Source organism: Petaurus breviceps, unplaced genomic scaffold (genome assembly GCF_028583685.1).
Source record: "Petaurus breviceps papuanus isolate PSGF00001 unplaced genomic scaffold, PetGlider_PUasm1.0 90977, whole genome shotgun sequence".
In the NCBI taxonomy this organism is placed as follows: Eukaryota; Metazoa; Chordata; class Mammalia; order Diprotodontia; family Petauridae; genus Petaurus; species Petaurus breviceps.
This window is the reverse complement of record NW_027187391.1, coordinates 50,402,926-50,422,059: the sequence shown is the minus strand read 5'-3', so window position 1 is coordinate 50,422,059 and position 19,134 is coordinate 50,402,926. Positions and strand designations below refer to the sequence as shown.

Below are 19,134 nucleotides of genomic sequence, written 5' to 3'. Positions count from 1 at the left end.
GAAGGGAAGGGAAGGGAAGGGAAGGGAAGGGAAGGGAAGGGAAGGGAAGGGAAGAGAAGAGAAGAGAAGAGAAGAGAAGAGAAGAGAAGAGAAGAGAAGAGAAGAGAAGAGAAGAGAAGAGAAGAGAAGAGAAGAGAAGAGAAGAAAAAATCTGGACAATAGCTTTCAAGAAATAATTAAAGAAAACTGCTCTGATGTATTAGAACCAGAGGGCAAGATAGAAATTCAAAGGATCTACCAATCACTGCCTGAAAGAGATCCCAAAAAGAAAACTCCCAAGAACATCATAGCCAAATTCCAGAGATCACAGATCAAGAAGAAAGCACTGCAAGCAGCCAAAAAGAAGCAATGGAACTACAGTCAGGATTACACAGGTTTGGAAAAAGTACTTCAAAATCTAAAATAGTGGAGTAAGAAATAAATCGCTGTAATTCTCCCATATTCAACTCCAAATAACCATAAAATGGAGCCCCCCAAAAAATTCTGGAATAAAAAAAGCAAAAAGTTGAGATAAAAATAATCTTTTAGCCCAAGAAACTTGGAGGATCAGCAAGATAGAGATGGACATCTAATTCTGGAGAAATGAGAGCACAAGCCAGGAAGGGAAACATCCCAGTAAGCCAGCAGCAAATACCACCTCAACAAACCAGTGGGAGATCCTGAGCCCCAGTGTGTTGGAGGAGGTAAATACCATAACCAGGACCCCCCACCTGCCTTAGCATAGGCAGGGGACCTAGTCATCTCCAGCCCCTTAAAGAGTACAAGTGGCAAAATGGAAAAGTACAAAAGCTAAAGGAGGAAAACAATACCTTAAAAGTTAGAATTGGACAAGTGGAAGCTAATGATCATCAACAATCTATCAAACTAATTCAAAAGGATTAAAAAATGGAGGAAAATGTAAAATACCTCATGGGAAAAACTGATATGGAAAACAAATCCAGGAGAGACAATATCAGAATCATAGGACTATCTGAAAGTCATAATCTAAAGGAGGACCTGGACAGCACCTTTCAATAAATTATCAAGAAAAAATTGTTCTGATGTCCTGGAACCATAGGGCAAAATAAGCATTGAAAGAATTCACAGATCACCTCAGCATAAAGGTCCCAAAATAAAAACTCCAAGGTACATTATAGTCAAATTTCAGAACTATGAAGTCAATTTAAAAAAATGCAAATGGTCGGAAAGAAACATTTCAAATATCAGAGAGCCACAATCAGGTTCCCACAGGACTTGGCAGCTGCAGCATTAAAGGAATCTATTATGCTTCAGCTGAAGTAAAAAATAAACAGGGGTAGCAATCCTGATTTAGACAAAGTAAAAGCAAAAATATATCTAATTAAAGGAGATAAAATAGGGGGGGAAACTACATCATGTTAAAATGAAAATTACAATGAAGTAATCAAATTAGAAGAGCAAGGAATAGTCTGCTTGTCAGATTTATGGCGAGAGAAAGAATTTATGACCAAACAATAGACAAAATACAGGCCCTGACCCTGTTGAACTTTCCCAACATTCCCTTCCAAAAAACTTTAAAATAAAGCATCACCTAAAATTTCGGAGTCACAGAGTCAACACATGATCAGAATGAAATATTTTTTCATCATGAGAAAATTTAAGAGGTTTGCAAAAGTCTGTGACAGCAGAGAAGAGGTCTATCCAGAGCCCACACATGTGTTGGTGGCAATAGCAGGTTGTAATAGAGTGAACTGAACTGAACAAGTTGTGGCATATAATTGTGATGGAGTACTGTTGTGGTGTAGTTTCAGGAAAACATGGCAAGATCTAAATGAACTATACAAAGTGAAGTGAGAAGAACCTAAAGATTATTGCGGACAGTATCAATGTTGTAATGATCTGTGAAAGATATGTGAAAGACTTGGCTACTCTGATCAACACAATTATACAAGAAAATTCTAAAGGACTAAATGAAAAAATGCTAGCTGTCTCCAGAGAGATAAATGATGAATAATTAGTGCAAATTGAAGTATAATTTTTCTCAGTTTTTTTTTTCCTTTGTTGGAAATATGGCTAATATGGAAATCTGTTTTGGATGACTTCGTGTGTATAATTGATACGTATTTTTTGGTGGCTGGTAGAGGGTGTGGTAAGGAGGAAGTAAATTTGAAACTCAAAATTTACAGAGAAAAGAATGTTAAAAATCAATAATAAAATAAAATGTAAAATAATATCAATAAGTATGTATTAGTACCTCCTACATACACAGTCTAGTGTTAGATACTAACCATAAAAAGAGGAAATCAAAGATGACCTTTACTCTCAATGTATTTGCAGTCCAATAAAGGCAATTTTGCTTATATAAAGAGTTCAAATAAGGGAGAATAGAAAAACAGAATTATAGATCTTGAACAATGTAGAAGTCACCGTATCTAGTGTCATATTACAGATGAATATACTGAGTCTCAGCAAGTTTAAATGACTTGCCCAGTATTCACAGATAGTAGGAATCTGATGTGGGATTTGAATCCTGGCCTTCAAGAGTATTTGTCCACTATGTTATGCCATCACACTGAAAGGCACAGTCCAATGTGTTATGAAAAATCTTAGTAGAAAGAAATTGTCTATCTGGTCAGAACCAAGAAAATATTTATTGTGAACATGTGACTTAAGTTGAACCTAAAATATAGAGGGTTGTTACAAAAGTTAGAAAGTGAGGTGGCACTGAGAAGGATCTAGGCTAAACACTGAGGCAAAGAAAGAGGAGAGAGAGAGGGAGAAAAGAGAAAGGTCAATGTTGAGTGCCAACAACAGGTAGCTGAGTCAATGGTCTAGACAGGAAGAGGAAAAGAGGGAGTAGAGAAAGAGAAAAACAAAGAAAGAGAAATAGAGAGAAAAGACAGACACAGAGAAAGACATTAAAAGAGTAAATGGAAGTTGTGCACTACTTTAGTCAATGACTAGGCAGAATGGAAGCTATATTATATAAAAAGATGTCATCAAGTAACTTTTTTTTTTGCTTTTTGGAGGGTAATTGGGGTTAAGTGACTTGCCCAAGGTCACACAGCTAGTTTTTGTGTGAAGTGTCTGAGGCTGGATTGAACTCAGGTGCTCCTGACTCCAGGGCCGGTACTCTATTCACTGCTCCACCTAGCCACCCCTGTCAAGTAATTTTCAAAAAAAGATTTAAAATATTATTATTTTGACTGTTAGAAAAATAAACTGAGAGAGGAATGAAGGCCCAGGCCACAAGTAGTAGGAGGTAAGGACCAGTCTTATGACTAATTTCCATACAACTTTCCTACTTGCTCTAGTGATGTTACATCATGTACAAAATCAGAAGGAAAAAAAAAGACAAGCACACATACAAACTATCGTTTCCTTTTACTGATAGATCTGTGGAATGCTGTTACACAGGTTCCCCTTTGAAGTCAAAACAAAATCTTACCATCTACATTCCAAGTTTTACACCAAATAAGGGTGTCAATGACTTCATAGTAAAAGCAGAGGTTTGGATACCCAATAAAAATATACATATGTACACATACTCGTATGCATGCATGTGTATATGTACATATACAAGAATTTACATATGTGCATATGTGTAGATCATTGACTTTAAAAGTGTTCTTTATTTGCTGGATGACCTTTCTTTAAGGGAGGATCTAGAATGGAATTGTGAGATTCATACCATGATAGGTACTGAAAGCTACCTTCTCATACTAGTCACATGGGCCAACATTGATGTTTTACATTCTAAAGCTTATTGTTTTGGTGAAATCTGGAAGAATGAACCATTATCATATATCACTTCCAAATATCTAAAATGTAGTGAGTTATGAAGAAATAATTATTAGAATCTACAACATTAGGGCAGTAGGTAGTAAAGGAAATCAATCAACTATTGGTGTTCATAATTTTCCAATGAATACTAAATTAGGTGGCAGACATAAGTGACTTGTCCTGTGGCCACACTGGCATAGACTCCTGGAATAATGCAAAGTTTAGATTACATGATATATGCAGCCCCAGCCCTCAAGGTATTTATATTTTAATTACCTTAGTCTCCATTCCCCTGTTCCTAAACACACAAATGTATTCATGTGTACATGCATACATACACACACACACACTTTGGTGGAAATATTTGAGAATTTAGAGCCTTGGTATAAACAATTCACCAAATAGAGAAAAAAGCTCAATCTAATGTTAGAAGATAGGATCTGGGAGGTCAACAATGAGTAAGAGAGGAGAATGAAGAATGAGACCTAGAAACCAGTTCTTGTTTACTGTTCCAGAGCAATTCACTCTTATGATTATTGCATGCTGGCAAATTTCTACTTTACTTTTATATTACCTTCTTCCTACATGCTATTACCTCTAATGTGTAGTAGTTAGACCCTAAAAATAAAAACAAAGAAGGGCAGGGTATCATTTTCAGAGATCAGGACAAGGACATAAGGAAAACTGATGGGTCTTTGCTCACAGTATAAGTTGGTAGGGATCCCAGGAAACAGATATGAGAAAAGAAGAGGGATGAAGAAAGAAGAGAAGAAAAGAGAGGAGAGGAGAAGACACAAGGGAAAAAGTCATGGAGGAAAGAAAAGAGTAGAATCCCAATGTATCAAAGCATATCTTGAGATTCACGATGGCATGCCCTCACTGTAACACTGTTATTTTCCATCATATTATTAAGTAATTGATTTTTAAGTGAATCCTGAATAACCATCATCTACTGTTCCTGCAGTTCTTTAAATTTGTTTCAAGACGGAGAGAGAAACAACTGAATAAAGAACCAACTCTTAAACCAGGAAAACCTAGATTCAATCTTACCCCTAACATATTGATTGGATCAACCTAAATAAGACATTTAGTCTGCTAGGCAACTCTCTAAGACCCTAAGAAGCAGGAAAAGTGCTGATCTGCTTTGAAAGAGTTTCTTTACCCAGGAGAACCTAATAGCAAAGAATTCACAGGTCCTGCTGCGTTTCTTTTCCTATTAGAAGAGAAAGGGTTCCTCTCCATAGAATGAAGGATTTGAGGGTTACACATCATTGTTTAATGTGAAGACATAATTAAAGGTAGATATGGAGGCTATAACTTTAAGATTATCCACACCCACCCTATAGTGATATTAAAATATTGCTTCTTTTTTAAAGTGATTGAAGGCTTTTCTGACATTTCAAATTGTAGATGGATGCTGCTGAGCTGCACCCTTAAATCCTTGCCCTTGTGAGTTCAGAGATATTTGAACATGTTTATTATAGTCAGGGCTCAGAACTGAATACTGATCAACATACCCACACTTATTAACATACATGCCTTCTCTTACTTTCACCTTCATTTGCATAAGTTTCAAACAGCTCCTTCTCCCTCTCTGTTCAGTCACTGACCTTTGTAATCAAGGAGAAAATTAGAAGCAGGTGGGAGTATATTTTTAATGATGTTGAGACCAAATTCCTTAACTTAAAAGTTGATCTCTCTCCCCTCCTTCAAATTCCTTTAAAAGCTTGACAAATATTAATTATTTACACTTAGACCAAGACTTTGACTTCTATACTCTCTCTGAGCAAATTCTGGAAGTAACCCTTTGCTTATTGAGCCAATTAGATTCATAAAAAACATCTCCTCTAGGTCTTTTCTTTTCCCTAGAGGTTCAATATAAACATGATATCATTGGGATTCAGCAAATAGCCTGGCAACCTTTTCCTATTTACCTAGATGATGATAAGTGAAATGGATGGACGATATTTCCTTTGGAATTAAGTTATTATTTGTTTTAATGAGTGCATATTAGTGAATCAGAAAATAGTTTTATAGTCAGTGACAGATTTTTTTTAAATTTTGTCTCTTTTGCTTTAGAGTGTTCTTTATCATATTTATTTTTAAATAATCCCCTTGCCCTAAGGTTTCTAGGATGGTGTGCAAGATAAAACTCAAACAGTATTACATTCTGCAAGAGCACAGAATCAAACAACAAAGAAGAGGATACTAATTCAGTCAGTTCTGGGTTAACTGGGTATGGAATCTTCCCTTTGTAAATTTTCCATGATAGTTTTAATCCCAGTTTAATCCTACAATATCTAGAATTCAATTGCTTTGTTATGCAATTTGGGCTGGGGGAATAGTCACAAATGATGAGCTTAACCTAAACCAAACAATTTGGAAGGTAAATTCATCTTACTTAGAGAGAACTGATTAGTACAATCACCCAAATTGAAATTATTGCTCTAGATTTGACTCTTTGATCTTCACTTGGTCACAAATGCTTTGGCTCTCAGTTTTCTTATATAAGGGTTGCATTATGTTTTATTCTGGTCTTATAATTTGGTGACTCTATAAATCAGTAAGAGGAAGTTTACTGTTCTTGGAGTTAAGAATGCTTGGGTTGAAATCCAATCTCTAGATAAGTAACTTCAAGTCTCAGTGCCCCAGTCAGTTCTCTAACACTTCATTTTATGTAAATTTCTTCAAAATTATAAGCGTCCATCTTCATCAGTGGATGAAATTTTTCACAGTTGGAATTCCAACACATTAATAGCAATGTAAGTCTGGATCAATCCACTCCCCACCAACTCAAAAAAAAAAAATGTCTCAGAGGATTCAAAATTTATTCCAAAGTAAAACTGAAATAGATTTTATATTAGCCATTGTCTATGAGTATCTGCATCAGGAATAAGTTTCAGCCTGCATCAAGTATGCATACCCATAGTGTCTGAATGAAAGCAATAGCATTGTTTCCACATTTTGTAGCTTATTTTTAAAAATTTGAATCCTATAACCACTATTTTCTTTTAAAATTATCCCTAATTTGTGAGTAATAAGCAACTTTAAACCATTAAGAACAAAAAAAAATATTGTATGACCCTGCAAACATATCATTTATAGTGGGTTTTAAAATTCATATTTAATGTTAATATTAGAGCAATTAAATTATCTGATTTTTGTCTTTCCAATTCCTAATGTTTTTTCCCTATAGTTTGAGATAGATTACATTATTATTTTTTTCTTTTTTTTCCTACATATTAATATAGGTGGAACATTGAAAGATTCCTTCACTTCAAAGCCTTCACAGTAAAACCAGGAAGCAGGGACTTAAATTTCTCTTCCTTCTCTTTGTCTGTGATGACCAATATGTATAGATACCTGCTGCAGAAAACACTTCATAGCGTCCTTGTATTTTTCTTTATCTTGACAGATTTGATACCCTTTTGACTGACTATGAGCAGGAAGTCTTTTATTTCCTCAATTTTGGGGGGCATGGTGGTGGTGGTGGTGGTGGTGGTGGCAGTGGCGTGATGAGGAGGCAGCGTGTGACTGGAGAGGCCACACCTGCAAGAGAAAGGGGAACGTGGTTCAGAGGGATGGGACCCCAGGCGTTCCAAGCCCCATCCCTGTCCTGCTCAAGAATAAGGTCCTTGGCTATAGCATAATCGCTCCACTACCATCCCCTGGAGAAGGGCCCAGTGGCCCCACCACCCCCACCCCCACAGAGTGGAGGATGGTACCCCATTGTTATCATTGTTGTTTTATTATCATTATTTGCATACTTGTTACTATGTTTCCCCAAGCAAACACACTGTTCTGTCTTGTTTTGTTTCAAAATCTTGACTTTCCAATCACACACACACACACATATATATATATATACATATGTAATATATGTATTTATATGAAGTTAGCATACATTATTTTTGTTTTATAAAGTAGAGAAATCATTTTTCAGTCCTACCCACAGTTAATGCTAAAAGTAACTTCATCTTTCAATATAAATTAATTATAAATACATGCATGTATATTTTCTTTATTTATATTATATAAAATGATAGGTTTTTATTGGTAATAATGCCTTAAAATCTGCTAATGCATTGCCTCACTCTTAAGGAAATTATAGCAGAAGGACCTTATAGTTAATCTATTTAGAACTCACCAGGCTTAAAAGAATCTGGGAGAATTTTTTTTCCTAACATATTGTGCCATGAAGGTCCCTCAAAAAGTTCAGGATGATTCACCCTTCATGCAGGGTGAATTACTGTATAAATCAGAAATTAAAGAAGGTTAAATTTTACCCCATAAATAGATATCTATAGCACACTGGTATGGCAGGGGAACTTCTAACAGATAAACATCCAAAATAATAAGCAAAGACTTATGTTGAATTGCTAATTGAACGATAAGAAACTGAATGTTTTGTTGCACTATAAATATTAGCAAGGGTTGGAAGTCAGAGGACTTCATGAATCAACTCTGGAAAATTAGGGAGATGATACCTACTTTTTCCTTCTGACATTCTGATGATGCAAACACTGGCTTTGGAGTCGGAAAAACCTTAGTTCAGAATGTTTCTCTGATACTATGTCTGTGACCATGGGCCAATTATTTAATATACCTCAGGCTCAGTTTCCTCACCTGTAAAATAAGGAAAATAATAATATTCCTTACTGGTTTGAATGAGTTAATATATGCAAAGAAATTTGCAAAAAGTGAAAATGTCATATAAAATTTAGTTATCATCATCATTGTGTGTGTGTGTGTGTGTGTGTGTGTGTGTGTAGCATATGGTAAAATAAGGCAACTATTGGGAAGAAACTATAAGGTAGAATTATCAGGAAAGACTATATACTAAGTAGCATTTGAGATAAATTTTGAAGAAAAGTAGAGATTCTAAGACATAAAAGTGGGGAGGGGAGGGCAATTCAGCCATGGATTTTGGTTTGAGCAAAAAGGCCAGTTTGACTGGTTTGTAGAGTACGTGAAGGAGTATAATGAATGGGTAAGTCTAGAAAAGCACTAACTAATTGGCATATTTCTGAAGCAGCAGTAGTATTTGCCAGGGGGGAAGAGAATGTTCTTCCAGATTAATCAACGAACCCAGACTTTGTATATGAACAGAATTATTTGTAAATGGTAAAGTGCTTGTAAATGGGTTGGAGTTGGGTGTCTGCCGCTAGTCACACAGTCAGTTTCATGAGAGCTTCATCTAATAAGAGCATGACACATTGAGATCATAGAATCATCCAGTATGGATTGAAAATTAGAAGAGGCCTTAAATATTACCTAAGTCATTTTACAGTTGAGGAACCTAAGGTCTAGAAAGGTTAAGTGACTTGCCCAAAGCTACATAGCTAGGAAATTAATATTACAAGTTAATATTCAAACATGAATCTCTCCTACTACTACCACCTTGTTCACTTACACTTTTTTTTTACCATCAGTTATTCTGTGATCCTGTGACACTGACTTCCCTTCTATTCCTCACACAGGGCACTTTGTCTTGCCATTAGCATTATTTTCGATGGCTTTTCCCCATGCCTCCTCATTTCTGCCTCTTCACTCCCCTGGTTTCTTCTAAGGCCAATCTAAATTCCTACCTTCTATAAGCAGTTCAGACTGCTTATATTTATGCCTGGATTAAGTAACATACCTCCAACCTTAAAAAGCCTGGAAATATGGTAAGATCAGCATAAAATCAGTGGATGGATCATCTTTGAAGTAGAGGTTGCCCCATCCTCTTCTCCTGAATTAGACCCAACACTTGTTTTCCCCAGTCTCTGACTTGCTCTGTCCCCTATTTTGACACCTCCAACTTTACTCTATTGTTAATCAGCCAATCAACAAACATTTATTTAGTGCCAAATATATGTCAAGCACTGTGCTGGACATTGAGGATTTAAGTACCAAGAAAATGTGATGATCACTACTCTTTTTTTCTTGAAATGTTATCTTTCTTTTTATTGAACAACATTCATTTCCACAAGATTTTAAGTAACAAATTTTCTCCCTGTCTTTCCCCTACCCACCACCCCAGAACAGCAATCCCACTGAATACCGCCTCCCCCAATCTGCTCTCTCCTATATCATCCCTCATTCCCCCTCCAACTTTCGAGTAGGGCAAGATGGATCTCCATACCACATTGCCTGTATATCTTATTTCCCAGTGCATGTAAAATAATAATAATAATATTTTTAAACTTTTGATTTTAAAACTTTTAATTCCATATTCTTTCCCTTCTTGCTCGTCACCCACCCTTACTGGGAAGATAAGCAATTCAATAGAGGTTGTACATGTATAGTTACAGAAAACATTTCCATAGTGGATATATTGTGAAAGACTGACTATATTTCCCTTCATCCTATCCCACCTGCCCCTTGTTCTATTTTCTACTTTGCCTCTGTCCCTTTTCAAAAGTGTGTGTTTCTAACTACCCTCCCCCCAATCTGCCCTCCCTTCTATCATCCTCCCTCTTGTCCCCTCCCCCCCTACTTTCCTGTAGGGTAAGATACCCAGTTTAGTGTATATATTATTCCCTCCTTAAGCCAAATTCATAAAAGTAAGGTTGACCCATTCCCTTTTGCCTTCCTGTTCTTCCCCTCCATTGTAACAGTTTTCCTTTACCTCTTTTATATAGGATAATTTACCTTATTCTGTCTCTCCCTATCTCCTCTCATTATATTCCTCTCTCACCTCCTAATATTATTTTTTAAATATCATCCCTTCCTATTCAATTGATACTATGCCCTCAGTCTATGACCTGTAGACATATATACACACACTTACATATGTATTCATACACACACATACCCTTCTATATAGATATGTGTGTATACATATATATATATATATGTATTTTTATATTCCCTTCAACTATCCTCATACTGAGAAAAGTTTCATAAGTTACAATTAACATTTTTCCATGTAGGAATGTAAATAGTTCAGCTTTGAAAACCTCCTTATGATTTCTTTTTCCTGCTTACCTTCACCTTCTCATGCTTCTCTTGCTTCTTGTATTTGGATATCAAATTTTCTATTCAACTCTGTTTCTTTCATCAAGAATGCTTGAAAGTCCTCTATTTCATTGAATAACCATATTTTCACCTGAAAAATTATACTCAGTTTTGCTGGGTAGGTGATTCTTGGTTTTAAGCCTAGCTCCTTTGACCTCTGGAATATCATATTCAAAGCCCTTCTATCCCTTAATGTAGAAGCTGCTAGATGTTGTGTTATCCTGATTGTGTTTCCACAGTATTCAATTTGTTTATTCTTGGCTGCTTGAATTATTTTCTCCTTGATCTGGGAACTCTGAAACCTGGCTATAATATTCCTAGAAATTCTCTTTTTGGGATCTTTATCAAGAGATGATCAGTGAATTCTTTCAATTTATATTTTGCCCTCTAGTTTTAAAATATCAGAAAATTTTTCCTTGAGAATTTCTTGAAGGATGATTTTTAGGTTCTTTTTTTGATTATGGCTTCCAGATAGTCCAATAATTTAAATTATCTCTCCTGGATCTTTTTTCCAGGTCAGTGGTTTTTCCAATGAGATAGTTCACATTACCTCCTATTTTTTTTTTTCATTTTTTTTGATTTGTTTAATAGTATCTTGATTTCTCATAAATTCATTAGCTTCCATTTTCTTCAATCTAATTTTGAAGGAATATTCTCTTCAGTGAGCTTTTGAAATTCATTTTCCATTTGACAATTTTGGCTTTTTAAGGCATTCTTCTACTCATTGGCTTTTTGGGCCTCTTTTGCCATTTGAGTTAGTCTATTTTTTAAGGTGTTATTTTCTTCAGTCAGGGTGCTGACTCACTTTTCATGATTTTATTGCATAATTTTTTATTTCTCTCCCCAATTTTTCCTCCAGTTCTCTTACTTGGTTTTCAAAATCCTTCTTGAGCTCCTCTATGGCCTGTAAACAATTCATATTTTTCTTGGAAGTTTTTGGTGCAGGAGTTCTGACTTCGTGATCTTACTCCCCCATTCCATGCTTTGATCCTTTTTGTCCCCCAAAAAAGGAATCTGAGGTTTTACTGCCATTCTTGCTCTGCTTCCTCATGTTGCCATTCAATTACTTGACTTTTGAGCTTTTTGCCACAGTAGAACCCTACTTCCAGAGAGGAGAACTTTGTCCCAAATCGCTGGGGCTTTTGCAGCTGCTAAAATTAATTAGTTGGTTGCCCTCTCTGAAGCCTCCACATGCTCTGGCTCACTGCTCACACACCCTGGTATCTCCACCCAAGACAGAGATCCAGATCCAAGAAGGTTAAAGCAAGAGTGATTACTCCTCTGAATGGTCACTTGTTTGCCCTACGATCTGCAGGCCAGCACCTCTGAAGCAGCAATGCAATGACAACACAGCTGCAGTGCCTCCTCCACTTTTCACCTTCTTTCCCTGGGGGCAGAGGCTGGACCACACTCAGTCCCCCTGTTCCCAAAGTCCACACTGACCTTTTACTTTGCCTTTTGGCATTTATGGGTTGATAATTCTGAAAACCACCACAGCTGCTGGTGATCCACTCTCCCAAAGTATGCTCCAGTAGCTGCTGGTCAAGGCTGTCCTGAGGCTAAAACAGCAGCTTCACGCAGGGCTGGGCTTGGCTCCTAGTAAGCTGCAATGGACCCTTCCTGCTGGCCTTCCAGGCTGCTTTCAGCGTGAGATTTTTTTCTCTCTGTTACTTTGTGGGTTCTGTAGCTCTAAAGTTTGATTAAAGCCATATTTTATAGGTATTTGAGGTGCTTATGGGGGGAGATCACTGGAGTTTTCCTGCTTCTACTCTGCCATCTTGGCTCTGCCCCCAATGATCCTTACTCTTAAGGAATTTAGAGAAGATAGGTTAGCCAGTTATCTAGATAATTGTATACATGTGTGTATATATGCACATACATATATGTGTGTACACACATATATCCACAAAACACATCATGTACATATGTGCACATGTGCACATATATGTATATATACACAGATAGATAGTATTCAACGAAAACACATTTGATACTTTATAAAATACAGTCTGCCCCTACTGTTCAAATTAGAAAGTAGACTGTGAATAAGTGGTTGGTTGCCATGGGACGCTCAAGCCAGGTGAATGTGGGCCCAGTTAGATGGATTCAGCTTTAGGAAGGTAGAGGAAGAGACAAAAAAGAAAAATAAGAAGGTTGAAAGAGAATGAAAACATAATCACTAGATGATGGTCATTGGGTGCCTGGGGAAAGCCTTAGTCAACATGTCCTTGTTCACAGTTTGCTGCTTTGGATAGTTGTACAAATAGAATGAGAATATAACCTGGCTCTTTACCATGTTTTCTGAAAATCTCAGATGGTAACTCCTCTATTTAACAGTATCAATAACATTTTCTTAATATATAGAAGCCTAATACCCATGTTAAAACTGAATATTCTTTATGACATTGTTCAAAATTTTGAACTTGATTCAACATTAAATTACCTGATTCTAATTTATTGTATTCTAGTCAATCTCAAATAGGTTTTATTAAATATAATTTGGCCTCTATTTTAAATTAGTCGTTCTGGGTACCTTTAAAAAGAAAGAAAAGAAAATCCTACCAACAAAAAAGTGAATACTTGCATCCTAAGAATCATAAACAAATAAATATAGTACCCAACAAAATAAACTTAAAATACTTTCTTTTTGGATGGGGATTACTATAATATTCAGAGAATACCAATTTAGAAAAAATCAGGTGAGTCTTTTTCTACCACCTCCTGCTAAATGTTTAATGGAAATTTGAGCTATTTGCTAACTCCTCCATACTGCTTTGTTTGGGGTCCCTTTAAAAGCGGAAACAATGTAGGGAACAGCTGGTAGAAATATCAACTATTATTCTTGTTAAACAACATGAAGCAAGAAAGCAACTTTTCAAATGTTGTTTTCTAAGCCCTAATTGCACACCTCATGCTGACAAATTAAGAAGCAAACAAGTCTATTCACATTCAAATAATAGGTTTTGAAGCAGTAAATGTCAAGCACTTCCCTATGAAACACTGTTTAGTTTGCAATTGGGAGCAACTATTCACAGTGTGTTCACAATGAAATATAATGGGGAGATATGTTGGGTACTCAGTGCACAAATGTTTGGATATGCCTTTTCCAACCCTTTTTTGAGTGGTGATCATTGTCCTATGTGTACAGAAGGAAGATTTGTTTTCTAAAGGAATTTTTAATTATGAAAATTATGATAAAATACAATAAATATATGAGTGGTTGTGACTATAGTATTTTAAGAATCAGTGTTTTCTTTCTGTGTGCAAATCCTCCACTGATATAGATTATTACCCATCTATGACTTGGTAGATATTGTTGTGTACAGGCTGGTTGCAAACCTAGACTTTCTCCTTGGCAGGTTTATGTTCAATTACAGTGTTTGGTGGTATCTGAGATCTGGGTTCTCCTCACTTACCTTTCCTTTTGGACTGAATTTAATCTCTCACCTTGTATTCACATCCTCAGCAGCATGATGCTCCAACTGCTTATTTTTCCAGGGGAATTGTAAGTAAGACCTGAGGTCAAGTATTTTGGGGGAGGGATTATGGTGTAGGTATAGGATCAGTCACAGAAGTAAACAGGGACTTAATGACTTTTTAGTACCCAAGAGGTCTTACCTTCTTAGAATAGAATTGTAGGTTCCTTACTGTGAAACACAAAATTTCTATGGGCCAACTCTCTATGCATATTTCTTTCTCAAGGAACTGACATACTCACAAACTATAGAAAGGTACTGTAATGGGAATGGGAATTTGAAGCTCTTCCCTGCCCCTTAATAGACCTAGGGGAGAATTTGAAGACTTCCCCTGCTTTGAAAGTAAACGCTAGGGGCGGCCAGGTAGCACAGTGAGTAAAAGCACCGGCCCCAGAGTTGGGATGACCTGGGATTGAATCTGGGCTCTGATACTTAGCACCACACCCAGAAATAACTGGCCATATAACCTTGAGCAAGTTACTTAACCCGTAAACTCTGCCCCCTAATAGGCTGAATATAATCACATGGAGCCTGTGATGAAGCAAATTTGCTGAAAGGTGGAGCAGAGACCACAGGAAGCTTCCCTGATATGAAGATAAACTCTGCACCCTAATAAGGCTGAATCTACATTCAGTCACATGGAGCCTGTGGTGGGAGTAGTTTGTTGAAGGGAAGAAGAGCCCACTGAAAGCTAGTAGCCAGACACAGAGAGACTACAGGAGAGAGAAGTATTTAAGCAAGGAGACAGAGAGGTTTATGAGTGAATCTTTTCTTAGTTTGTGGGAAGGCTAAAGGATGTTGTGACTCTCATTGTTATTATGGCTTCTGAATATCTTTGGTACTGTGATGGAATCAGCTAACTGGTTTTGGGATTTGGTTTTCTGGTGTCTAAATAAATGCTTCAGTTCTGTCCTCTATATGGAGAGTTTGGTATGTTTTGTGATTGAATGTCATGCAATGTTTATAGTCATGGTTTTTATTGAGATTGTGGGCATTGTAAATATTGCAGGTAGTATTTCAGTTTAAAAAAAGATAATAAGAAATGCAAATTACTGTCATCAGTGATGGATAGCAAAATATCATGTGGTTGGATTTTTTTTCAATTATTTTCTAAATATAAGGAAAGAAGGGAGAAAGAAGGAGAAAAATGACATTCCTAAGTCACTGTACATCCCAGATTACAAGGTATTGCTGTGCAAAATGTTATTGACTCTTCTGTGGGGAACCTGGTTGTTTTCACTCCAATAAAGACAGTATTTGCTCTGTTTCCCTGTCTTTACTGCTGATTCTCATTCTGCTACCTCCTGGTATCACTCCTCTTCTGCTTTTCCATGGTCTCGAACTGTCTATTGCTATGAGTCCTCTTCCCTTTCCTTAGGCATGACCAAGATAAAGTAAGTTCTCCTTTAGGGAGCTGCTTAATTTCTTTCTAGAAGCTTATAGGTAGAGCTACAGTTTAGATATTTCTGGAAGAGACTAAAGTTTTCCAGCTCAAAGCTAAAGAGAAAATTGAACCAATTAACTAAGGGTATGGTTATCATCTAGTTATTGTGTTTTCATTCTCTTTCATCCTCATTTTTTTTGCTGATCTCAGTTCATATAAAAATGACATCTGAGAGGACAAAAGTGGCTACATCATGTGGCAGTCTCCTTTCTTTTAGGACTGGTGCAGTGCCCCCAAAATCCTGGTGATTCACCCCAGTTTTTTAAAGATCTTATTCTATGGCTGAGCACTGGGGCAGCATGCTTCCATGCCAGGCAAAGTGAGATTCCTCTTTCCTTTCCCTCCCCTCCAATCAAGGGGCTTGGGCAGGGTTGAGGTCTGCTACTTGTTGCCACAAAATTAAGGAGTGAGGGCAGGGACAGGGTTTGCTGTCAGAGAATACACCAGTATCAAGAAAATCCTAAGAATATCATGGAGCACAAACCAGAGTGGATCATTTTATGCAAAAATGCTTCAGTGTTGGAGCTATGGGGATAGGGGTTGCTGGTTGAATGAGGTAAAGGATAGCAATTAGTTTTCTTTGACATTGTCATCAAGTTGTTACTTCACTTGAATTATTGGTGTTTTAAGCTAAAGAAAAGAGTTACAACTGCTCTACCTTTTCTGGGAAAAATTTGCATTTATGAGAGGACTATATAAAATGACTAGTCCTCTACCTTATAAAAATGCTCAGAAGTGTCTGTGGAAACTATTGCTGATGTTCTCCCTAAGATTTCTTTGGTTGCATATCTTTTCATGTTGGGTGACACCTGTGCTGCTAGTAACAGCTTGCATATGATAAAAAATGATACCTGAGGAGTCAAGATGGCTGAGTAGAAGCAGGACCTCCCAGATGCTCCTGCTTCCATTTTCCCCAATCCATGTAAAAAGGGGACTCTAAACAAACTCTGGAGCTGCAGAACCCACAAAATGACACAGAGAAGCTAACCTCCCCCTGAGGACAGCCCAGTAGGCGAGCAGGAATCAGCCAGCTCAGTGCTCTGGGAGGAAAACCTAGCCCTAAGCCAAGGCTTTAGGCCCAGGGCAAAGCTTTAGCCCAACGGTGGGCCTGACCAGCTGCTAGCCTGAGGGACTCTAGATCAGAAGCAGCTGTGGCCATTTCCAGATTTATCAACACATAGATGCAAAGGAAAAAGTGAGAGGTCACTGCAGTCTGGACTTTGGGACCCAGTAAGTGGGAGGGTGTGGCTTTTGCCCTCAGGGCAAGAAGCCATCAAGATGCTGGCACAGCCAGCCAGCACCACTTGTCAGCTTCAGCTCCTGGCCTGCAGAGTGTAGGAGGACCAAGCACCAGTCTGAGGGGTAATCACTCTTGTTTTAACCTTCTTGGATCTGGATTGCAGTCTAGGGTGGAGGTCCTGGGGTGTGTGTCCAGCTTGCCAGAGCATGTGGAGACCTCAGAGAGGGCACCCATCTAATACTTCTGCAAGCTGAGAAAACCCCAGCGTTGGGGATGAAAGCTCCCCTGTCTGGTGGCAGAGTCCTACTGTGGCAAAAAGCCCAGGGGTCAAGTGACTGAGGGGCAACATGATCATGCAAAGGAAACAAAGCAGACAGAAGATTCCAACATTAGACTCCTATTTTGGGGACAACAAGGAGCAAAGCATGGAACAGGAGGAAGACAGTGAAGTTAGAACTCCTGCACCAAAAGCTTCAAAGGAAAATATGAGCTGGTTACAGGCCATAGAGGACCTTAAGAAGCAGATAAGAAAAGTGGAGGAAAAATTGGGAAGAGAAATGAGAACAATGCAAGAAAATTATGAAATGAGAGTCAATAGCCTGACTGAGGAAAATAATACCTTAAAAAATAGACTAACTCAAATGGCAAAAGAGGCTCAAAAAGGCAATGAGGAAAAGAATACCTTAAAAAGCCAAATTTGCCAGATGGAAAAAGAATCTCAAAAGCTCAATGAGGAAAATCATTGTTTCAGAATTAGATTGGAGCAAATGGAAGCAAATGACTTTGTGAGAAATCAAGATGCTGTTAAACAGATCCAAACAAATGAAAGAATAGAAGGCAATGTAAAATATCTCATGGGAAAAACCACTGACCTGGAAAATAGATCCAGGAGAGATAATTGAAAAAATTATTGGACTACCTGAAAGCCATGATCAAAGTAAGAACCTGGAAAGCATCCTCCAGGAAGTTCTCAAAGAAAACTGCCCTGATGTTTTAGAACCAGAGGGCAAAATAGAGTTTGAAAGAATCCACCAATCACCTCCTGAAAAAGATCCCATAAAGAAAACTCCTAGGAATATTACAGCCAGGTTCCTGAATTCCCAGATTAAGGAGAGAATATTGCAAGCAGCCAGGAAGAGACAATTTGCATATTGTGGAAACGCAATCAGGGTAACCCAGGATCTGGCAGCTTCTACACTGAGGGATCGAAGGGCCTGGAATATGATATTCCAGAGGTCAAAGGAGCTAGGATTAAAACCAAGAGTCACCTACCCAGCAAAACTGAGTATCATGTTTCATGGGAAAATATGGTCATTCAGCAGAATAGAGGACTTTCAAGCATTCTTGCTGGAAAAACAACAGTTGAACAGAAAAATTGACATTCAGATAAAAGAAGCAAGAGAAGCTTGAGAAGGTAAACAGGAAAAAGAAATCATAAGGAATTTATCAAAGTTGAACTATTAAAATCCCTACATGGAAAAACAATAATTGTAACTTATGAAACTTTTCTCAGTAGTTGAAGGGAATATATATATATATATATATATATATATATATGAGGGTATATGGGCATATGAATACATATGTGAATGTGTGTATATATGTTTATAGGTATACATAGAGAGAGGGCACAGGACCAATTTAACTGGAAGGGACGATACTTAAAAGGTGAAATTAAGAGGTGAGAGAGGAATATAATGAGAGGAGATAGGGAGAGACAAAATGGGGTAAACTATCTCATATAGAAGAGGCAAGGGAAATGGTTACAATGGAAGGAAAGAATAGGAAGGCAAAAGGAAATGGGTCCACCTTATTCCCATTGAATTTGGCTTGAGGAGGGAATGAAATATACACTAAATAGGGTATGTCACCCTCCAGGAGAATAGGGAGGGAAGGGGATGAGAGGAAGGATAATGGAAGGGAGGGCAGGCTGTGGGGGAGGGAAATTGGAAGCACCCACTTTTGAAAAGGGATGGGATCAAAGTATAGAACAGAACAAGTGGGAGGTGGGATAGGAGGGAAGGAAATATAGTCAGTCTTTTACAATATATCTACTATATTATTGGCTTGCATTAGCCATACATGTACAACCTATACTGAAATGCTTATCTTCCCAGTAAGGGTGGGTGACAAGGGAGGAAGGGAATGAATCTGGAATTCAAAGTTTTAAAATAAAATACTCAAATATATATATATATATATATATATATATATATATATATATATATATA

At 37.4% G+C, this 19,134-nt stretch overlaps 1 long non-coding RNA gene and 1 pseudogene across 1 annotated transcript in view; one reads left to right on the top strand and one right to left on the bottom strand.

Moving 5' to 3' along the window:
* Window positions 1-19,134, top strand: part of LOC138153312 (uncharacterized) — an 833,457-nt gene that overhangs the window by 264,373 nt on the left and 549,950 nt on the right. The gene's annotated exons all lie outside the window — the stretch shown is intronic.
* Window positions 7,014-7,220, bottom strand: LOC138153310 (large ribosomal subunit protein eL38 pseudogene; annotated as a pseudogene).